This window comes from Macrobrachium rosenbergii, chromosome 8 (assembly GCF_040412425.1).
Source record: "Macrobrachium rosenbergii isolate ZJJX-2024 chromosome 8, ASM4041242v1, whole genome shotgun sequence".
Lineage (NCBI taxonomy): Eukaryota > Metazoa > Arthropoda > Malacostraca > Decapoda > Palaemonidae > Macrobrachium > Macrobrachium rosenbergii.
Genome location: NC_089748.1, coordinates 37,204,668 through 37,222,245, shown reverse-complemented (window position 1 = coordinate 37,222,245; position 17,578 = coordinate 37,204,668). Strand labels below are relative to the sequence as shown.

General features: G+C 36.3%; 1 long non-coding RNA gene across 1 annotated transcript in view; it reads right to left on the bottom strand.

Annotated features, from left to right (window-relative positions):
- Positions 1-17,578, bottom strand: part of LOC136840713 (uncharacterized) — a 114,471-nt gene that overhangs the window by 44,678 nt on the left and 52,215 nt on the right. The window contains exon 2 of the long non-coding RNA XR_010853710.1: positions 2,928-3,067. This is a non-coding gene — a long non-coding RNA (uncharacterized lncRNA). The remainder of the gene's footprint in view (positions 1-2,927; positions 3,068-17,578) is intronic.

The following is a 17,578-nucleotide window of genomic DNA, read 5'->3' as shown; positions in this document are numbered from 1 at the left end:
ATTTCTTGTGGACTGACTTTATTTTTGTCGGTGCTTATATTTCGTGGTACTTGTGGGAATTGCTGTTTTTGGTAAGTGTTGCGTTATTGTTCTGGTGAAATGATGCTTCCTCCTGATGGTATCTATTTGAAAAATATTTCTCTGATTCTGTTCAATAGGAATTTCAAAATGTATCATATGTGTGTATGTATATATATATATATATATATATATATATATATATATATATATATATATATATATATGAATATATATATATATATATATATATATATATATATATATATATATATATATATATATATATGAATATATATATATATGAATATATATATATATATATATATATATATATTCTTATATATATAAATATAAATAAGAAAATGGTAGTAAAAACTTGTATATATCTCTGAAGCATAAGCCTAAGACACTTGAGAGAGAGAGAGAGAGAGAGAGAGAGAGAGAGAGAGAGAGAGAGAGAGAGAGAGAGAGAGAGAGAATCCACAAAGACTCTTGCAGACATGTCTGGAGTCTGTGAATTTAAGAAAATCTCTAACAAGAAATAAATAGAGGTAAGAGGTTTAAATAAAATCCGTAAAAGAAATTTTTTTTTTTATTTTTGTTTTTGCTTTTGTCCTATTTCATGATCACACGTTTTGGAAGTAATGTACCAAATCACTAAGATCTGCCTTTTAGTTTTCTATAAAATAAAACTATTGTGCCGATTTTGTCTGTCCGTCCGCACTTTTTCTGTCCACACTTTCTACCCGCCCTCAGATCTTAAAAACTACTGAGGCTAGAGGGCTGCAAATTGGTATGTTGATCATCCACCCTCCAATCATCAAACATACCAAATTGCAGCCCTCTAGCCTCGGTAGTTTTTATTTTATTTAAGGTTAAAGTTAGCCATAACCTTGCTTCTGGGGACGACATAGAACAGGCCACCACCGAGCCGTGGTTAAAGTTTCATGGGTCGCGTTTCGTACAGCATTATACCGAGACCTCCGAAAGATGGATCTATTTTCGGTGGCCTTGATTATACGCTGTAGCGCCTGTACAGAAAACTCGATTGCGTCGAAGAGACTTCGGCGCATTTTTACTTTTTTTTTTTTTACACAAACTTATCTCCTTTATTGTTATAGAATTTAGACAACCAAAATAAGTTTCCCTCAAAGTTTTTTAACAACTTTTACTGCATTCCATTTACGCAGAGAATTAACCGCGAAATTAAATTCCAGCAAAGATACAGTCCACAAATCCGAAAGGTTTATCCATGTTTTCCATATTCGTGTTATTTCAACAGTCCGCAAAAACGGTTCCAATCATTGGTGAGAGTTTGCCAATCACTCAGCATCGCACTGTTGTGGAGAAGTCTACAGCAGTTCTGCAAAGGGATTATCATCCACTGACTTTGAAAAAAAAAATTTAAAAATGAAATGAAAACAATAATTTAAGCGGACAATGATTTCGTTCGGTAGCGAAGCTTTTTTTTTTTTATTTTTTCAAGCGTTTGGAATGTTTTGAATTCATTCATATTCCGTTCGTCAGTTTTTGTGTTGGGGATGTTTTATTTACTTTTTATCAGGTGCGGATGTCATGATATTTTCTATATGTATTCTACAGTGATATGTATATATGTATATGTATATATATATATATATATATATATATATATATATATATATATATATATATATATATATATATATATATATATTATATATATATATATATATTACATATATATATATATATATATATATATATATATATTTATATATATATATGTAATATATTATATATATATATATATATATATATATATATATATATATATATATATATATTTTATTTCGCAAACTCTTTCTTCTTTCACGTCGTACATTTCCAGATATTCTTTAATACTAAGTCATTAAGTGAAGACGTTAGTGAAAAATTATACGCACTTTAAACAGCTTTTAGTAATAAAAGCAGCATCTATATAGTTCAAAGGGAAAAGCAGGCCTAATGTGCTGCTTTAACTTTCAAAAACAGGTAAAGAAGGAAGCGCGAAGGATTAGGAGTCGATCAGGATCAGTTATGTACTTTGACATAATCGACACCTTGTATCATTCTTCTATTTCTCTGAATACCTTAATATTCTTTGGAAGCTTGAATTTCAAGTCAGTGGCCCCTTTGGTGGGCTTGTTCCATATGAATAGGGTTCATCTTCAGAACAATAATAATAATAATAATAATAATAATAATAATAATAATAATAATAATAATAATAATAATAATAATAATAATAATAATAAAAACTGGATTCCGGTTTTAAATTTAGCCAGTTCAGATGAAACTTCAGAGCAGGAACAAATAATTTTTGGAATAATAATAATAATAATAATAATAATAATAATAATAATAATAATAATAATAATAACAATAATAATAATAAAAGCTGGATTCCGGTTTTAAATTTAGCCAGTTCAGATGAAACTTCAGAGCAGGAACAAATGATTTTTGGAACTAATAATAATAATAATAATAATAATAATAATAATAATAATAATAATAATAATAATAATAATAATAATAATAATAATAATAATAATAACTGAAAAACAAATCCACAGTTCTGTATGAGTAGCCAACATATATCTAAAAGTAAATCACCAGAGATTTATTTTTAAATGCATTTAGATACCCATATATAACTGTGGATTTGTTTCTCCATTTAAAGACTCATGGTACTATGTTTTATTTTATAATAATAATAATAATAATAATAATAATAATAATAATAATAATAATAATAAATCTCATAACACAAGCATTGGTTCTACGCAGCTTCTAACAGAGGCAATAAGTACTTAATGGACGTATGGTTAATTCAATGCAACAAACATTCTCCCTGAATAATAAATACCTCGTCTCTTTTCACTCACCTGTTGTGTATCTGTTGCGATCTATCGGTTTTAATTTTGAGTTGTCAACCCTGTCCAACTTCCCGTTGAGGTCATGATTTCTTCAGCTCGACCTTGCGTCGAGTAAACTGCTGGCCAGGGAGACTGGATCTTGAATACGTCTGGGGGTAAACAAAAGAACTGGTGTGTGAGACTGGTAGGAAGTACTGGATACCCAGTTTTGAAATTACAAATGTGTGTACATATATATATGTATGTATGTATATATATATATATATAAATATATATAACCCATATAATTGTAAATTGTGAAAAAATAAATGCTATATTTATCAGAATAAGTCACAAACTGTCTCTCTCCTCAGGCAAATAGTGAATGAGAAAAGTTACGGAAAACCGAAGAATTTATACCAGAAGATCCATAAGTCCTGCTTTTAATGGAATTCTGTTTTAACAGAAAATATTTATATATATATATCATATATATATATATATATATATATATATAAATATAAATAAACTGTATAAATATATATAGAGACCAAACTATAAATAATGAGAAAAAGTTATAAAACCGGTATTTATATCCATATCCGCTGTTATGGAATTCTGTTTTAACAGAAAATATTTCATATATATATATATATATATATATATATATATATATAATATATATATATATATATATATATATATATATATATATATATATATATATATACAGTATATATTATCATAGTTGTTAATTAAAACTCTGTTCACAATGATGTGAAAATCCTGAAAGGAATTAGATACTAACATGAATCTACAAGTCACATACCTCTTCCATATTTGAATGAATGTCTTCAGTTTGGTGTTTGTATAAAACGTAAAACGGTTAGCATAGGTAATGGGTTAAGTCTAAGCGTTTTCAGATGGATCGGTCATGTGGAAAGAATCGAAGTGGAACTTGAAAAGGTGTAACAGGAGGAAAACCTCAAAGCAGTTGCACTATGAAACAATTGTCAGAGAGAGTGAAAAGTCAGATAGAGAAAAGAGAATATGGAAGGAGGTACAGTAAAAGGAATGAAAGGGGTTGCAGCTAGGGGCCTAAGGAAGGGACACTGCAAAGACCCTTAAGCAATGCCTACAGTGCACCGCGTAAAGTGCACTGACGGCCCTACCCCCCCACGTCTAACGATCTTGTTACCACTTAACAAAGGCTCAAGTTTGGAATTCCATTTTCTTTATTCCTTCACTGAATCAAATCAGCGTCAGTAAATCTGAATCAATCTTATCTTTGGATATCACTAAACAGACCACATTATTCTGAACCATTTTGAGTCAGCATTAATCGACAACGCCCAATGCCCTTGAGAACCATAAGACATTCACCTGATATTTCAGAATTCACGCTCGGAATTTTAGTTACTGAATAACAAAATATCCAAGTGGAATCATAATTAGAGGAATGATAATTGCATCAGACCCTGGGGGGTCAGAATATGTATGAAGCTATCTGGCGCCAGTGGTGTTCCGGAGTTCATTTTGCTGTCTAGACTAATCATAAAAATTTCAAGATGTGAATATTTATGATGAACAACTGATATGATTGTTTGTGATGAACAACAGATGTGAACATTTGTGATGAACAACAGATATGAATACTTATGGTAAACAATTTGTGATGGACAATAGATATGAATGTTTGCGATGAACAATAGATGTGAATATTTGTGATGAACATTAGATATGAATATTTGGGATGAACAATAGCTTTGAATATTTGTGACAATGTTTGTGATGACCAATAATTATGAATATTTGTGATGAACAATAGATTTGAATATTTGTGATGAACAACGTTATGAATAATTGTGATGAACAATAGATATGAATAGTTATGATGAACAATTTGTATTGGACAATAGATCGAATATTTCTGATGAACAACAGATACGAATATTTGTGATGAACAATAGATAAAAATATTTCTGATTCTGATGAACAATAGATACGAATATTTCTGATGACAAATTGATACGAATATTTGTGATGAACAATAAATATGAATATTTGTGATGAACAAGAGATATGAATATTGCTGACGAGGGAAAAATTAAAGTGCTTCTCCATCTGTCAATTATGGTTGAACAAAGCCTGAATCATGGTTGAACAAAGCCTGACACATCATAAAGACCCGTTGAAGAATTACCAGCACTGTCCATTACAGATATGAATCTTCAATGAGTGCTCGATAATTATTGATAGCCAGGCCACAGAGAGAGAGAGAGAGAGAGAGAGAGAGAGAGAGAGAGAGAGAGAGAGAGATAGAATCTATTTAGTATCAAACCTTTTTATGAAAAGAATACAGTTGATATTTTGCTGTGTCACAATTTGTGTTGAAAGTTTAATTTCATGATTATTTTTGGATATTTGAACAATAATAATTTCAGACTTGAATTTTACAAACTGTATCTCAATTATCGATAAGTTTGTGTAACGCCTCTTTTTCACATTTATTCCTCTTGCTGAAATGAAGAACTTGAAGTCAAGTAATGAGATGCTATATTAGTCTTCATAATTATGAAAAATAACTTTTCATAACTACCTTGATTGTATAAAAAATTCAGTAATGAAAAGGAACCAGGTCTTAAGCAATCTTGCAGCCCCCATGTTATGCACCTTTGTCTAAAGTGATTATTATAATACGCTTTGTCTAAAGACATCGGCCTTCAGCAAGTATGATTCATCTATAATATTTGTATCGATTTTTATTCTGTACTATTTTACTGGTTAGAATTTTACTTTAAACTATTATCACACTTCCGGCTCGGTGGCGACCTGTGTTGTTGGCACCTATAGCAGTACCAGACGCCTGATCATGACTAACTTTAACCCGAAATAAAATAAAAACTACTAAGGCTAGAGGGCTGCAATTTGGTATGTTTGATGACTGGAGGGTGGATGATCAAAATACCAATTTGCAGCCCTCTAGCCTCAGTAGTTTTTAAGATCTGAGGGCGGACAGAAAAAGTGAGGGAGGACGGACAAAGTCAGCACAATAGCTCTCTTTTACAGAAAACCAAAAAAATCGTATTTCCAACTCCGGAATACGGTTATGGTTCTCCGTAAAAACTGACCCAACATTCGGTAAACCTCACATTAGTCAGAGTCAGAACTTGCAGAGGTAGGCTGTCACGAGGATGTTAAATACATCCTTCCATTTCACTTCTTTTTTTGTATGTTCCCTTACCAAGTACCCTTTTTCCTACTGTGGTCCCCTAATTGTATGATATAAGGAGTCACAGTATATCTGTAAACTAACAATTTGTTATCGAAATGAGCATCAGAAATGTTCTAAACTCACAAAAAATGATAAAAATCAGGTGAAATAATCCAAGGCTTAAGAGTTACACTATTCCACCAAAGAAAATACAACTAAGAACTGAAGCCAGAATTTTCAACCAAGGTATGAATTCCAAAATCCCACTTAATTGGTGAAAACTAGAACAAAATACCCAATCAGGTCTCAGCATCGTCCATCGGTTTAAACGAAATTCAGGTCTCAGCATCGTCCGCTGGTAAAAATTGGAACGAAATAGCCAATCAGGTCTCAGCACCGTCCGCTGGTAAAAACTGAGAACGAAATACCCAATCAGGTTTCAGTCGTCCACTGGTAAAAACTGGAACGAAATAGCCAATCAGGTCTCAGCATCGTCCACTGGTAAAAACTGGAACGAAATACCCAATCAGGTCTCAGCATCGTCCGCTGGTAAAAACTGGAACGAAATATAATCAGGTCTCAATCGTCCACTGGTAAAAACTGGAACAAAATAGCCAATCAGGTCTCAGCATCGTCCGCTGGTAAAAACTGGAACGAAATACCTAATCAGGTCTCAGCATCGTCCACTGGTAAAAACTGGAACGAAATAGCCAATCAGGTCTGTCCACTGGTAAAAACTGAACGAAATATTAATAAGGTCTCAGCGTCCGCTGGTAAAAACTGGAACGAAAGCAATCAGGTCTCAGCATCGTCCATCGGTAAAAACTGGAATGAAATTCATCGTCCGCTGGTAAAAACTGGAACGAAATAGCCAATCAGGTTCAGCATCGTCCGCTGGTAAAAACTGGAAACGAAATAGCCAATTTCAGCACCGTCCGCTGGTAAAAACTGGAACGAAATATTCTCAGCATCGTCCACTGGTAAAAACTGGAACGAAATTTTAACTGGTAAAAACTGGAACGAAATATCAGCATCGTCCGCTTAAAAACTGGAACGTAAATATCAGGTCTCACATCGTCCGGGTAAAAACTGGAACGAAATAGCCAATCAGGTCTCAGGCGAAAAACTGGAACGAAATAACCAATCAGGTCTCAGCACGTCCACTGGTAAAAACTGGAACAGAAATAGCCAATCAGGTCTCAGCATCGTCCACTGGTAAAAACTGGAACTAGCCAATCAGGTCTAGCATCGTCCGCTGGTAAAAACTGGAAAATAAATCAGGTCTCAGCATCGTCCATCGGTAAAAACTGGAATGAAATAGCCAATCAGGTCTCAGCATCGTCCGCTGGTAAAAACTGGAACGAAATAGCCAATCAGGTCTCAGCATCGTCCGCTGGTAAAAACTGGAACGAAATGAATCAAGCATGGTAAAAACTGGAACAAATACCCAATCAGGTCTCAGCCGTCCACTGGTAAAAACTGGAACGAAATAGCCAATCAGGTCTCAGTTTTGGTAAAAACTGGAACGATCCAAACAGGTCTCAGCATCGGGCTGGTAAAAACAACGAAAAAATCAGGTCTCAGCATGGACTGGTAAAAACTGGAACGAAACAAACAGGTCTCCATCGCACTGGTAAAAACTGGAGTTCAGGTCTCAGCATTTATAAAAACTGGAACGAAAAGCCAATCAGGTCTCAGCATCGTAAAAACTGGAACGAAATACCAATCTCTCAGATCGCCCACTGGTAAAAACTGGAACGAAATACCCAATTATGGTTCGTCCACTGGTAAAAACTGGAACGAAATAGCCAATCAACATCGCCCGCTGGTAAAAACTGGAACGAAATACCCAATCATTAGTCAGAAAAACTGGAACGATAGAAACAGGTCTCAGCATCGTCCACTGGTAAAAACTGAACAAATAGCCAAACAGGTCTCAGCATCGTCCACTGGTAAAAACTGGAATACATCAGGTCTCAGCATTCCAAATAGCCAATCAGGTCTCGTCCACTGGTAAAAACTTTGAAATAGCCAATGTTCCATCGCCACTGGTAAAATTGGAACGAAATAGCCAAACAGGTCTTTCCACTGGTAAAAACTGGAACGTCCAATCAGGTCTAATTCCACTGGTAAAAACTGGAATGAAATAGCCAATCAGGTCTCAGAGTCTGGAACAAATACCCATATCTGGTAAAAACTGAAACTAGCCAATCAGGTTCGTCCACTGGTAAAAACTGAACGAAATAGCCAATCAGGTCTCAAATGCTGGTAAAAACTGGAACGAAATAAACTCAGCACAAAAAACTGGAATGAAAAGCCAATCAGGTCTCAGGTCGAAAAACTGGAATCCAAGGTCTCAGCATCGTCCGCTGGTAAAACTGGAACGAAATAGCCAATCAGGGTCTCAGCACTCGTCCGCTGGTAAAAACTGGAACGAAATACCCAATCAGGTCTCAGCATCGTCCACTGGTAAAAACTGGAACGAAATAGCCAATCAGGTTTCGTCCACTGGTAAAAACTGGAATGAAATAGCCAATCAGGTCTCAGCATCGTCCGCTGGTAAAAACTGGAACGAAAAATCAGGTCTCAGCATCGCCCGCTGGTAAAAACTGGAAACGAAATAGCCAATCAGGTCTCAGCACCGTCCACTGGTAAAAACTGGAACGAAATACCAATCAGGTCTCAGCATCGTCCACTGGTAAAAACTGGAACGAAATAGCCAATCAGGTCTCAGCATCGTCCACTGGTAAAAACTGGAACGAAATACCCAATCAGGTCTCAGCATCGTCCGCTGGTAAAAACTGGAACGAAATAGCCAATCAGGTCTCAGCATCGTCCACTGGTAAAAACTGGAACGAAATAGCCAATCAGGTCTCAGCATCGTCCACTGGTAAAAACTGGAACGAAATACCCAATCAGGTCTCAATCGTCCGCTGGTAAAAACTGGAACAAAATAGCCAATCAGGTCTCAGCATCGTCCACTGGTAAAAACTGGAACGAAATAGCCAATCAGGTCTCAGCATCGTCTAAAAACTGGAACGGGGCCATAACCAATCAGGTCTCAGCATCGTCCATCGGTAAAAACTGGAACGAAATAGCCAATCAGGTCTCAGCATCGCATCGTCCACTGGTAAAAACTGGAACGAAATAGCCAATCAGGTCTCAGCATCGTCCACTGGTAAAAACTGGAACGAAATAGCCAATCAGGTCTCAGCATCGTCCATTGGTAAAAACTGGAACGAAATAGCCAATCAGGTCTCAGCATCGTCCACTGGTGAAAACTGGAACGAAATAGCCAATCAGGTCCCAGCACCGTCCACTGGTGAAAACTGGAACGAAATAGCCAATCAGGTCTCAGCCTCGTCCACTGGTAAAAACTGGAACGAAATAGCCAATCAGGTCCCAGCACCGTCCACGTACCAACACCTCCAAGTGAAAATAACAAAAGAAGTTCCAGATGAACTATAGCCATTCTTACCCACAATGCAATGAGGTATAAAAAAAATCCGATCGGGAGGCATTTTCCCCCCGAGACGTAACCGAGTATTAAGACCTTTCCCTGAAAAAAGCGGGACGCCATATCTTAAAAACTAACCACAGAATTTTATTGAAAATAATCTCATTATGTTTCCCACACCCAAATTACAATGGGAATTTCAGTCTATTCCAGCCTAACCTAACCTAACCTAGAGGCATGGCAAAAATACTGGGGCTGGTGCAACACTAGCATACATCTCAGGAATTTGCGATCGGGAGTCCTTCTTACACTTGAAAGTCGAGACAAGCAAAGAGCTGTAAAAAAATTTCTCGGTTACGACAAATTTGCTATAAATTTTATAGTATGATTTTTATATTAAGCGCATTAAGGAGCCTCAAGAACAAAGCCCCCCCCAAAAAAACTTTCAATACCGATAATTGGAATTAAATTAAAATATTTCTTTTAATGATTAAAATGATGAGATTAGTGATTAAAGGAGGACCTTTTAATAGTTTTAAAGATAAACAGCGCATCTTAATAAAGGAATCTATTAAGTCACATACAGACAAAACCAAGAGTTTTAAAGGTCATGAAAAGTCATCCCATTTGTTAAGTTACGCAGAAATGAGCAAAGTAAATCTAGGATGCACCTCTCGGGGAAAAAAAAAAAGTCCCAAAACCAGGAAAAGAAAAACTGATGATAAATCGTATCAGGATTTTGTGAAATTACACACGCCATTTTTTTTTTATTCTAATCCTAAGCTAAAGACAGGATACCGGAATTTAAAAAAAAAAAAATAAAAGGAGAGAAAAAGACTGAAACAAAATACTTTCTGCTAATTCCTGGAAATGTCGCTCATGACAGGGGATGGTGATGACGCAATTCCGAAAAGTATTAAAACTTTCATTTTTTACTTTTGTATAATTATTTTTTTTTTAGATGATGATGATGATGATGATGAAAGCTAACGTAAGGATTCAGTCGCTTGCGGGCGCGCAACTACACACACACACACATATTATATATATATATATATATATATATATATATATATATATATATATATATATATATATATATATATATATACACTTATATATATACATATATATATACATACATATATATATATATATATATATATATATATATATATATATATATATATATATATATATATATATATATATGATTGGTTCCCTTTAATCGTGTGTGGGCGTGAGATCGTGGGCGAAAGTGTTCATTACCTGTGAGAGAGAGGAGATGCGAGGATTAATGCATGTGTAGGCGTTGACTGATATCGAATAATTCTACTCCATAATCCTCATCAGTATGTTGTATTTTTCCTTTTTAGTTTTACTGTAAAAGAAAACTATTGTGCCGGCTTTGTCTGTCCGTCCGCACTTTTTTCTGTCCGACCTCAGATCTTAAAAACTACTGAGGCTAGAGGGCTGCAAATTGGCATGTCGATCATCCACCCTCCAGTCATCAGACAAACCAAATTGCAGCCCTCTAGCCTCAGTAGCTTTGATCTTATTTAACTTTAAAATTAGCCATAATCGTCCTTCTGGCAACGATATATGATAGGCCACCACCGGGCAGTGGTTAAAGCTTCATGGGCCGCGGCTCATGCAGCATTATACCGAGACCACCGAACGATAGATTTATTTTCGCTGGCCTTGATTGTACGCCGAAGCGGCTGTACAGAAAACTCGATTACTCCGACGAAACTTCGGCGAATTTTTTACTTGTTTATCTAGCTGTTAACTGATCTCTCCCCTTCATCCGTGACCTGACCTGACCTCAGGATTCATATCAATGTTACTTTCCATAAATAGATAAGGAGAGGAAGATTCAGTCGATACGAAGAAACTGCGAATGTCGAATCGTCAGTATTTCTCGTCCTAATTCCGGAATTTGATTGTGAAGAAGTCAGGAATGTCATGTGGCCATTAGCGAAGGGATAAGAATTGTTTTCAAATAATTTGATTTGATGAACATATATATATATATATATATATATATATATATATATATATATATATATATATATATATATATATATATATATATATCATATTACTATATACCTCTCACAGATTCATTATGATTTAGTTTACATCCGCTAATACTGTGCATTAGAAACACCCTCCCCTCCCTCCCCTTCCTTCCCCTTCCCTTCCTACTTCCCCTCATCTATAAGGGAGAGAGAGAGAGAGAGAGAGAGAGAGAGAGAGAGAGAGAGCAAAGGCCCAACAACAGTACAATAAACCAATTGAACCAATACAGTACATAATTCCATATACATTTGTTTCGGAAATACGCTGATGGCTCTTTGATACACGGCGAATACAACCCTCGTTTCCTACCCTTCCCCTTCCCCTTAACCCCTTCCTCCCCCCCTCCCCTCTCTCTCTCTCAAACACACACAACCTCGCCTGTATCTCCGACTTTAGCATAATGGCAGCCACTGACATTATTAGACCAATTATCCACAAATGACTGCTTCCTCATCCATCAGCCGAATGAGATATTCCGTCGATTCTGGATGCATCTGCAACCGTACTGCCTCATAACACATTTCCCGGCTGCGTGTACGTGTGGGTGTGTGTGTGTGTGTGTGTGTGTATAGGCGAGTGAGAATCTTCAGTGGGTGTGTGTGTGTGTGTATATAGGCGAGTGATAATCTTGTGTGTGTGTGTGTACAGGCGAGATAGAATCTTCTCTGTGCGTGTTTATAGGCGAGAAAGAATCTTCTCTGTTATGCAAGAGAGTACCTTTTGTGTGTGTGTGTATAGGCGAGAGAGAATCTTCTGTGTGTGTGTGTGTATAGGCGAGAGATAATCTTCTCTGTGAGTGTGTACAGGCGAGAATCTTCTCTCTCTGTGTGTATATGCGAGAGAGAATCTTGTATGTGTGCGTATGTATAGGCGAGAGAGAATCTTCTGTGTGTATAGGCGAGACAGAATCTTCTGTGTGTGTGTGTGTGTGTGTATAAGCAAGACAGAATCTTCTGCGTGTATGAGTGTGTGTGTGTGTGTGTGTATAGGCGAGAGAGAATCCTCCGCATGTGTGTATGTGTGTGTGTGTGCGTATGGTACCCATCCGCGTCACACAAAAAAGGAAAATTTATGTTGTCCAAACCCTGGTGTAAACCCTTCTTGTTGTTCATCATATCTGCACAAAGATCTTCCATATCGACAATTTATGTTTCGGTTGATACGAGTTACGAGAGAGAGAGAGAGAGAGAGAGAGAGAGAGAGAGAGAGAGAGAGAGAGAGAGAGAGAGACACGCATAGTGTGTCCTGAAACTATATATGAAAACGGGTCTATTGACGTATGTGATTTTGCAGAAACATAAACAAACATACAACATTCACAAACATATATATATATATATATATATATATATATATATATATATATATATATATATATATATATATATATATATATATATATATATATATATATATATATATATATATATATATATATATATATATATATTTACAAATGAATCTACAAACTTCACAAAGAATCCTCCATTTGCATCATTTGCACTGACACCCAGCTCCCTCGCCCCCACCCCCCCCCCTTCATGGTCTGTTGGATCTGGCGACACTTTCACTCCATTGAAAGATAATTCTCTCTCCCCCCTCTTCCCTCCCCCTCTCCTTCCCTACATACACATATATTTACGTCGCTAATGACGCTATAATTTATATCAGTCAAACGCAAGTTGCACATAAAGTTTATCTTCTTTCCACCCCCTCCGTCCTCTCTCTCTCTCTCTCTCTCTCTCCTGTCGCTCTCTTTCTCTCTCTCTCTCTCTCTCTCTCTCTATCTGTCTGTTTCTCTCTTTCTCTATCTCTCTCTCTCTCTCTCTCTCTCTCTCTCTCTCTCTCTCTCTGTCTGTTTCTCTCTTTCTCTATCTCTCTGTCTCTCTCTCTCTCTCTCTCTCTCTCTCTCTCCCTCTCTTCTCTCTTTCTTTCTGTCTGTCTGTTTCTCTCTCGCTCTCTCTGTCTCTCACTGTGTTTCTCTTTCTCTCTCTTCCCACTTCTCTGTCTATCTCTCTCTTTCTCTGTCTATCTCTCTCTCTCTCTCTCTCTCTCTCTCTCTCTTCCCCCACCATTAAAAAAACTTGTGGGAGGAGGAGGAGGAGGAGGAGGAGGAAAAAGTAGGCCCCATACGAAGCCCCAATAAATCCGGTTCTTCTCTATTGTGTCATCCCCAACGTTGACCCCAAATATCCTTTCTTATCTCCCCCAATCCCCACCCCTCCCCCCCTCCCTTCGGCAGTCTTATCCTCCTCTCTCTCTCTCTCTCTCTCTTCTCTCTCTCTTCTCTCTTCTCTTTTCTCTCGTTTGTTTGCAGCACTTTTATCCTTTCACTCCTTTCCTAGAGGTTTCTCCTTTATCCTTTTGCCTTTTCCTTGAGGTTTCTATGTATATATATATACATATTTTGCCTTTCTCCACCTCCCTCATATGTATATATATATACATATATATACTTATATATATATACATATACCGTATATATACATATATATACATTATATATATATATATATATATATATATATTTATATTTACATATATATATGTATATTATATGTATATATATATGTATGTATGTATGTATGTATGTATGTATGTATGTATGTACTTCCTCCGCTCTTAGCGTCTGTTTATTTCTCCTATTGCAACCATAAGGTCGTCCCATTATGAGAGCCATTGAGCCACAATGTCTAATCCGTGGCTCATAAAGCCAAATGTCACTTATTGGTGGCTCTGATCAGTGAGGGTAAGCATCAATAAACGAGTAAAATATGCGCCGAAGTTTGTTCGGCGCAATCGAGTTTTCTGTGCAGCTTATAATCGAGGCCACCGAAAATGGATCTATCTTTCGGTGGTCTCGGTATAATGCTGTATGAGACGCGGTGGTGGCCTGGCCCATATCGTTGCCAGACGCACGATTATGGCTTAGTTTAACCTTGAATAGAATAAAAACTATTGAGGCTAGAGGGCTGCAATTTGGTATGTTTGATGGTTGGAGAGTGAATGATCCATATACCAATTTGCAGCCCTCTAGCCTTAGTGATTTTTATTTTATTTAAGGTTAAAGTTAGCCATAATTGTGCTTATGGCAACGATATAGGCCAGGCCACCACCTGGCCGTGGTTAAAGATTATGGGTCGCGTCTCATACAACATTATACCGAGACCACCGAAAGATAGATCTATTTTCGGTGGCCTTGATTATACGCTGTAGCAGCTGTAGAGAAAACTCGATTGCGCCGAAGAAACTTGTTTTGAAATGGTTTGGAATTTCATAGAATTCTTTTCCCGGTGATATTGGATATTGAATTCAAATTTTCTTTAATAAACTGAACAATATCGACATTCCATCAGCGAGATAAAATGCAATAAAACAAATAATTCCGAAAATATATAATTCTGAAAATATATAACAAATTATGGTATCCATAAACATGATTTATTTATCTCACGAGAATTCCTTTATTGTTTTCGGAGACCGAATCTTTTCACGACTGAATAAAATTCCAATTTTACTCGCGGGCAATTATCCTCGAGAAATCTCAAAGTTAGAAAAAGATTTTTTTTTCTCTCTCTCTCTCTTTTTGTCTCCCTCTCTCAATCTTTCTTCCTCTCTCTCTCTCTCTCTATCTCTGTCTCTCTCTCTCTCTCTTTCTCCCTAAATCTCTCTCTCTCTCTCTCTCCCTCTTTCTCTACCTAAATCTCTCTTTCTCCCTCTCTCTCTACCTCAGTTTCTCTCTCTCTCTCCTCTCTCTCCCTCTCAATCTCTCTCTCTCCCTCTTTCCCTCACTCGATCTCTCTCCTCCTTCAATCTCTTTCTCTCTCTCTCCCTCTTTCTCTCCTCAATCTCTTTCTCTCTCTCTCTCCCTCTTTCTCTCAATCTTCTCTTTTCTCTCTCTCTCTTTCCCCTCAATCTCTCTTTCTCTCCCTCAATCTCTTTCTCTCTCTCTCTCTCTCTCTCCCTCTTTCTCTACCTCAATCTCGCTTTCTCTCTCTCTTTCTCTCCCTCAGTCTCTCTCTCTCCCTTAATCTCTCTCTCTCTCTCTCTCTCTCTCTCTCTCTCTCTCCCCACCAGAAACTAACCGAAGTCATTTTGCGGAAAAGAAAGTTGAAAAGTTATTATTTCTCCCTCATGTGGTTCTCGCCAGCTCTGTTGTTACTTGTCTTAAAAAAAATAAAAAAGAATAAAAGTACAAAAAAAAAAAAAACTATTTTAGGGGGGATCAATCTTCGTCTCTTGCATTCCATAGAAGTTTCTCTCAACTTGGTGACAGGCCAAATAAAAAAGCAAAAAACATCCGTTCATACGGATGATCGTATGATCTGCTCCAGTTCGGATTAAAATGATACGTAATAACGCCGGTTGAATGAAGAAAATAACGGTTCTGCTTCATTTCTGAACAAGATGATACGTAATAATGCCAACTGATTGAAGAAAATAACGGATCGGCTTCATTTCTGAACAACTGATACATAATAACGCCAGTCGAATGAAGAAAATAACGGATCTGCTTCATTTCAGAGCAAAATGATACAAAATAACGCCAACTGAAATAAGAAAATAACGGATCTGCTACATTTCTGAACAACTGATACGTAATAACGCTGGTCGAATGAAGAAAATAACAGATCTGCTTCATTTCAGAACAACTGATACATAACAACGCCACTTCGAAAGAAGAAAATAACGGATCTGCTACATTTCAGAACAACTGACACATAATAACGCCAAATAAATGAAGAAAACGACGGATTTGCGTCATTCCTGGACATAATGACACATAACAACGCCATTTCGAAAGAAGTAAATAACGGAAGAGCACAATAAAAAAAATATACCGCAGCAAACGATGACAAACTCTAAGCAGCTAAAAAAAAAAACTAATGATAAAATTGCATTACTATTTTTTTATTCCCTTTTTTTATTATTCTCTAAATCATCCATTATGCCATCCATCCCATCGTTTGCCTCCCTATCTCTTGTCCCGTCCCCTCTGTTTCCCATCACATTCCCCACCCCCGCTCTTTTCCCATCCCATTCCCGCCCCCCTCTGTTCCCATTCCATCATAGATCTTTAGTAGGCTCGCAGCTCGCTGGTGGTTGCGTAGGGGAGGGAGGGAGAGAGAGAGAGAAGAAGGAATAAGAGGGGGAAATAGAAGGGGAGGGAGAGGGATAAGGCAGGAACTTTGATCCTAGCCACCCTCTTTCCCTAAACCCCCACCCCCACCCACAACCACGGGTCTTTGCCCAAGGGACACAATTTGGTCACTGCCTAACACAATGGATGTGTGATCTACACCCGCCTACAGAGGAAGTATCTTTTATGGGAATTTGTAAGTATATATATATATATATATATATATATATATATATATATATATATATATATATATATATATATATATATATACTTTTCAACTATATATATATATATATACATATATATATATATATATATATATATATATATATATACATTTTCAACTACTTGTGTTAGTCAAACTATATTTCTGTTGTCCAAAATCTGCAGAAAATAAATTCTATATTACAATCTGAATTCGTGTACATAATCATTATACTAGATTTATCATTAATATTCTAGTTGTGATGATTTATATTTTATATTTTTTTTGTTCTGTCTCCCCGTGTAAATCATGGACATAAATTATTATTATTATTATTATTATTATTATTATTATTATTATTATTATTATTATTATTATTATTATGAGGTATCAACAAAAAGGTCAGGTAAATTCCAAAATTTTGATTTGGGAAAACAAAAATGAAATATAATGACGAAAGCACACACTCTTCAGCAGCCACTGATTATAAAATATATCAGCTGAAGATTATGTATATAAGATTATCTATATAATCTATATAATAATGACCCTTTCGGACCCATATCGACTTACCTAAATA